Genomic DNA, 6873 nt, shown 5'->3' on the forward strand with positions numbered 1-6873 from the left:
TTCTTCTCCCCCAAATCTCTGGGGAGTCCGATTCATTCAACATGTTCACATTCTAGTTTCATTTCCATTTTCTATAATAAGAGATGAAGATGTAATATGTCAATGTTGATGTATCAGAGAGATGATGAATTCCAGGCTAAAACACAGAGACATCTGCTTGGAAACGAGATGGAAGAAATTAAGATGCTTACCATGATTATTTTCCTCCCGAGCAAATTTATAGTATCTTTGGTCTCAAGGGCAGAAATTCCAGACAGATTAGCTTTTCATCTCCTAGGTAACTCTCTGAACTGCATAGCTATAGAAATTCATTGCTTTAACACTGGGTGTCCTTATTAGGGAAATATCTTAAATTCTGTGCCAACAAAGAAACTCATTGACTACTAAGCAATAGTCCTGAAAATATTTATGACATGGATTACAAACAGGTGCTCCAAACAGAACAAAAGCTGGGGTTATTCACCACTTGGACTAACTGGGAAAATTATTTACACCTAGCACAGTACATTTTATGCTTTTAGTGCATATTTTTTCTGGGCTATATGTCCTCATATTCTAGGGATGGTAAATTTGCTTAAGTACCAGAGGGAACCGGTGAATGTAAATAGAGCTATATAAATAATAGGTGCTAGAGCACTAGAATTGCCTGTACTATCTATACTCATTCATAAATTATTCAGCTAAAATGTATCCAGTCTCTACTACATGCCTGTGTTCAGCACTGGAGATGCAAAGATAAATACAATATGATCACTGCCTAGTTCAAAATTTGTTTTATTTATTCCTTTCAAACATCTTAGGAAGCTGTGCAGGCATAAGCATGTCCATTTCATAGATGAGGAAGCTGAGGCTGGGGGAGGTCACATACCAGTAATTACAAAAGTCAAGACTGGTACGCCAACCTTTTTTATTTAAGTTCAGCACTCCGCCCACTCCCTTACACACTGGCATGATTAAGATGAGCCCCAAAGGGGGTTTGGATGACCCAAGGGCAACCATTCACAGTGTCTGAGGACATCAAAGCTGGCTTTTGACCCAGTGTTAACATCCCAGTACATTCCATTTGCACTTTTTTATCCAGATGTTTAGCGCCAGGTAGATACACCTGTGGCCTCAATCAAGACTAAGCAATACCCTGCAGGAAATACCGAAATGCTCATTGAAAAGCTGTTCTCTTCTAATTGCATTTTGAAATGATCCAGTAGGGTAAAGGGTCTGGACATTTTTGAAGCAGCTTCTCTCCGAATTTAAGCAACAAGAGTTGTAAAATGTTCCCCAAAATGTTGCTTGGCATGAAAACCTCTTTCAATGCAAATGAGCCATTGATAAAAGGAATCTGTTAAGAGAGACAGGAGTTGGGGTGAAGCTCATTAGCCACTTGGTTGCCAGGGAAGCGAAGCTGCCAGAGGAGACTGGATTGGAGATGAACATGGGGTGGGGTGGGATGTGGGTGTGTGTGGGCTGAATACATGGGTCATTTGCAGTCAATAAGGGGCAAAGAGGACATTTTTACACCCTTACTAGGTACAACTTATTTGTTTTTTTTTAAATACTGGCAGAATCAAGATGTGGCTACTCTAAAATAACCGTGGTGAAATGGAATCAGCACAACAAAATGGAAATGATTTGGGGGTCAGAAAAACCTAGATTTGAGGATTCCCTCACCTATTAGTTGTGTGACTCTGGGCAATATTTGAATTTCTCTGAGTTTGCATTTCCTCATCTCCAAAATGAAGACAATCAATCATACCTCACAGGATAAATATGATGAAGGATTTGAAAGCGCTTATTAAATTATTAAACAGTATATAAATCCAAGTTTTCCTTTTCTGTTTCAAATTCAGACCCAGTGAATGTCTGTCTATGCGCAAATGTCACTCTTCACTGACACCCCCGTCTCCCAGCCGCCCTGGCCTTGGTCACACTTGCTCCGGATGTCTCCTATGACTGTACATTCAGAGTGCCTTCTGGGGATACCTCCTAAGGCTTCAGTTCTGTGGTCACAGGCCTGAAAATGTTACATCGCTGATTTGGGAAAGCAAGGCCTGTGATTAGTCTTCTAAGCACAATGATACCAGAGGCCACACACAGACTACGTTCAGATGTCTGATGGCTGTCTTGAGTTTGACTCTTGATTTCTAAGCTCTCCAGCTTTTGTTCCCTCACCACTTCCTGTCATCTCAGTAAATAGCAACTCCATTCACTCAGTTGTTCTGCTCAACTCTTCTGTCTACTCCCCATTAATGTCCAATCCATCCCTTAGAAGTACTGTCACTTCTATCTTGAAATACATCATGAATACAACCTCTTGTTGCCTCCCCACCAGCACCACCCTACTCCAATCCACAAATTTCCCTTGTCTGGAATACTGTCAGTCTTCACTGGTCTTTCCACCCTTACCTCTTTACAGTCTATTATTATTATAGCAACCAGAACAATGCTTAAAAGATATAACTTAGGCCAATCAAGAGACCTTCAATAGTTTCCTATCTCATTCAGAATATGGATGAAACCTTAACCATGGCCTATAAGACCCCTGCTGAGCTGATCTGTCTTCCCACTGCCTCTCAACCTCATTTCATTCCGTCTACTCACTCAATCCTGCCACTCTGGTGCTCTAGGCCACCAATTACCGTCTTGCTTCAGGAAAAATTGTGCTTGTCATTCCCCTTGCATGGATCACTTTTATACCAGATATTAACATTTCATTTCTCTACTTTACCCAAAATTCTGCAACAAACATCATTTCTTCAGAGAAATGATCTCCTGGTCTCTTGACTACTTCTGATGTTTGTTATTCTTGGCACTGACATATCATGTTATGTTATACCATATTATATTATGCAACACCATTTTATATTATATTATTGTTTACTGTTTGTCTCTCTACTGGTATATAAGCCCCACAGGGGCAGGCACTTGATCTTTTTCATTTGTTGCTGTATCTCCAGCATTTAAATACTCTCTTGTAGATGTTTTCAGTGGCTTTATGACACATCCTTGAACCTACCAGGAGACCAGAACTGCCTTACAGCTGGGGAAACACTTAATCAGCTTGGTTGACGGGATAATCAAGGGTTTAGAGAGAACCATGTATCAACCAAAAGGTATTCTGCCTGGAGCTGAGGAATAAGGAGGAGCGATAAAAGAGCACAGAAGTCCCAGCTAACAGGAGTTAAATTACTTGCCCAAAGTTACAGGCAGAATATATTCAATAAAAAAACTGAGATCTGAACCAAAGGGATTCAGAACATGCCACCCCAAAATATGCATTTTGGCATACCGATTATTTTGAGCTAAAGGCACATGCCAGAAGGGTTCTCTGACCTCCCCTCTGTGACATGAAAACGGGTTATAAAACTTCCCATAAGCAAGTTGACCTCCCTGCAGCAGGAAGAGAACATTCTTATCACCAGCTAAGTTGACACCAAAATGGATCTGTACAAACAAATCTACTAAAATAATCCCTATATTCCATTAGTTTCCCCAATATATTTCCTAGTCACTTTTCCATGATTCTCTGCCCCTAGAAACTTAAATGCCTTTTCCTTTGTCTTATCACTTTTCTACAAATTTATCATTCTTTGTTTAAAAGGGTATGAGTTCTCAGTCCTAAGAGACTGAGCACCTCCAGAGGTCCAACTCAGCTACATCTGGGGGCTACTGCAGAAAGGTTCATTCAGTTTAAATGCATTAGGGAGGCAGCACTGCTCCCCTCGTAGCTCAGTCAGTAAAGAATCTGTCTGAAATGCAGGAGACCTGGGTTCGATTCCTGGTTTGGGAATATCCCCTGGAGAAGAAAATGGGGAAGGCTCCCATACATGTAAAAGTATTTTTTCTTATGAAAGCTCCCATATGCATGTAAAAATATTAAATACAATTTGTATGCTTTTCTCCAGTCACAGAACCTAAGAGGATAAAGGAGAAATGCATCTCCTATGGAACAAGACTGTAAACAAACCATGGTGGTAGTTCAGTTGCTAAGTCATGTCCGACTCTTACAACCCCACGGACTGTCAGTGGGATTTGCCAGGTAAGAATACTGGAGTGGGTTGCCATTTCCTTCTCCAGGGGATGTTCCTAACCTAGGAATCGAACCTGGGTCTCCTGCATTGCAGACAGATTCTTTACTGACTGAGCTATGAGGGAAGCAGTGCTGCCTCCCTAATGCATTGAAACTGAATGAACCCTTCTGCAGTAGCCCCCAGATGCAGCTGAGTTGGACCTCTGAGTTACTTCCTGGAGTGTGAAAGGCATCACAGAATTTCTAGAGCTGATAATCAAGGACATCGAGCCAGGACCTCAGTGACCACTCCAGGAACCTCTGGTGGCTGGTAATTCTGACACTCAGGAAGCTGTGAGAGGCAGAGCCTCCTCTCAGACCCTAGGAGGGTCTCCCAAATGAAGACTTCAGCCTATTGGTCCAGCCTGAACTGGTATCATGGAATTCACCCAGAGAAAAGGTGAACTTGAGCTTGATTAATGATTGTGAAACTCATTGGGTTTCGGTTCCTAGGGACTGGTTCTTTCCTCTAATTCTCTTGAAATCTCTCAGCTATGGAAGCTGGTCACCAGGAAAATGTTTGTAAACATCCCTCTAGGGGGCTGTCCTCTGTGCTGGAGACAGTGCCCTGACTCTAGAGTCTTACCAGATCTTCTGAAGTCTGCAGAGGAGATGGGCCAATGTTTGTCCACATATCTGAGGAAGGAGACATTTTCAAGCAGGTACCACTCAGCCTTGATAAAGGCACTTCTGCCCTGTCTCGTGAGAGGCTGGTCCAGTCCCTTCTGTATCTCCCAAATCCTAGTGCACTCTGAAGTGAACTGTCTTCACCAGCAACAGAACAAGTGAAAATCCTTATCATGACATTTTGATCCCATACAAGTATCAGTTCTTACAATCTCCAAAATTCTCTCACCATGCTCTGCACAGGCATTACCGATAACCAAAGTTATTCTTCTCTCCAGAGCCTGCTGAGAGAGAAAGCTATTTTGCTGAAGATTGTTTCTTTGACATTCACGCTCCAACAAGGATAGTCTCTTCTGGGCCTAATTTGACTTCTTTATGTGCCAAGAGGAAACTTTCCATCTGAAGGGCAGGCATTCAGATAACTGAAGAGCCTTTAGGAGGTACTTTATAATTTCCTTGAATTTCCTAGAATGTTTGGAGAATAATGTGTATTGATTAGGTGTCTCTTTCAAAATGTTTAACATTCTCCTATCTTTTTTTTTTAAAGGGAATTAACAGTGAAGAGATAAAATAAAAAGAATATATTGACTCACTCATCCATGTTTTCTGACTAAAAGGGGTGTGAATTAAAATTCCATGAAATATAACGGAGTCCATGCAAGGACACTGGAAGCCAAGCGGTTATTCCTGATAAATTTGGAATTGAGGTTGTGAAAATAAGAGAGATGGCAGTGACTCCTGGACACCATGTCACAATCTGAATCTGACACCAGGATGGCCAGCATGACTAAGTGACGACTTCGGGAGTTGAGGGTGAGATGGGGGACGTGCAGCCTTCAGCTGCTCGGCACAAAGGGAAGTGGAGATCTGATCATGCCACAGACCTTGTGCACGTCATTCACCATACAAGTGTATGACGCTCCTAGGGCAATGTTCTCACAGAGAATTCTGCTTCCATCCAATGAGCTGGCACACACACACAATTACAGCTATGACCACTGATGTCACATAACAGCAAAACAAGCATATTGGAGGGATTTTTTGTTTGTTTTTTAAACTATAGTACCCTATTTTCAGGGCTTCTGAATTTTTTTCTTTCAGCCTAGGCCTTACCTTGTCACCCCAGGGGATTGACATTTTAGCAGAGCAAAGACCACCCACTCAGGACACATCAATGAGCCATGGCTGAAGAACATCAGATTTAGAGACAGGAGACCTGGGCTATCTTCCTGATTGTTGCAGCTAGCTGCATAACTTTGCACAAATCACCTAATTTTCTTAGGACTGTTGCTATATCTATAGAATGCAAAACCTGGAAAATTTAAAGGACTAATCTTATGAAGGAGGTATTATCATCTCCTTGTTACAGGTTGAGGAAACTGTGGCCATGCAATTAATAAGGAAAAGAACCAAGGCAATGTAACATTTTTCAGATTATGTTTTCAAAATCTGTCTACACAATGATTTCCTGAGCTGCTCTTGATCATGAAGGAAGAGGAGTGACCAGGAAGGGATGTTAGCAGAGAGGGGAAAGAATGGCAGTGAAGCTATCCTTAAATACCAACTCAAGTTCACCCATGCTCTTGTCCCACAGAGATACACTCTGGCTTCTAATGTGAGGAAAAGACCAGTCCCTAAGTCTCTGAGTACCAACACAAGTGGACATGTTGCACAGTAGAAACAAAGGCCTGGAGTCTTACTTTAAATTCATTTTACATTTAATGCAGTTAATGCACAGTACGGTAAAAGTTTCACGTTAAACTTCTTCCACTGAGCCCAGTTTTAAGTGTGAGGTGGCACAAAATAACAGCTCCTGAAACCATTGTCTTTTTTTTTCAAGGTGTCCTTTAGGGAAGCTGGAGTTACAGCAAAGGAAGTAAAACAGAACCTTTGCTTTGGTCTTCTTTCCAGCTTTCCTGTAACCCTCAGGCCCACTCTCCGTGCCAGCCATAGCCCCACCTCCTTTCCTCGGACAAGTTTTAGCTGCAGCCGCATCTCCTCAGGGAAGCCTTCCCTGGCTGTCTCCAGAGTCAAGGCACCTCTTCAACCTCCCCCCTCAAAGCACTAGGAACCTCTCCTCCTCAGCATATCACATGCTTGTCCTTGGTCCATTAAGTTGGGGTAATTACTGGTTAAGCGTCTGTCTCCCTGAGAGACTCTGAGCTTCCTGAAGACAGTGACTG

This window comes from Muntiacus reevesi, chromosome 17, assembly GCF_963930625.1.
Source record: "Muntiacus reevesi chromosome 17, mMunRee1.1, whole genome shotgun sequence".
NCBI classification, from domain to species: Eukaryota; Metazoa; Chordata; class Mammalia; order Artiodactyla; family Cervidae; genus Muntiacus; species Muntiacus reevesi.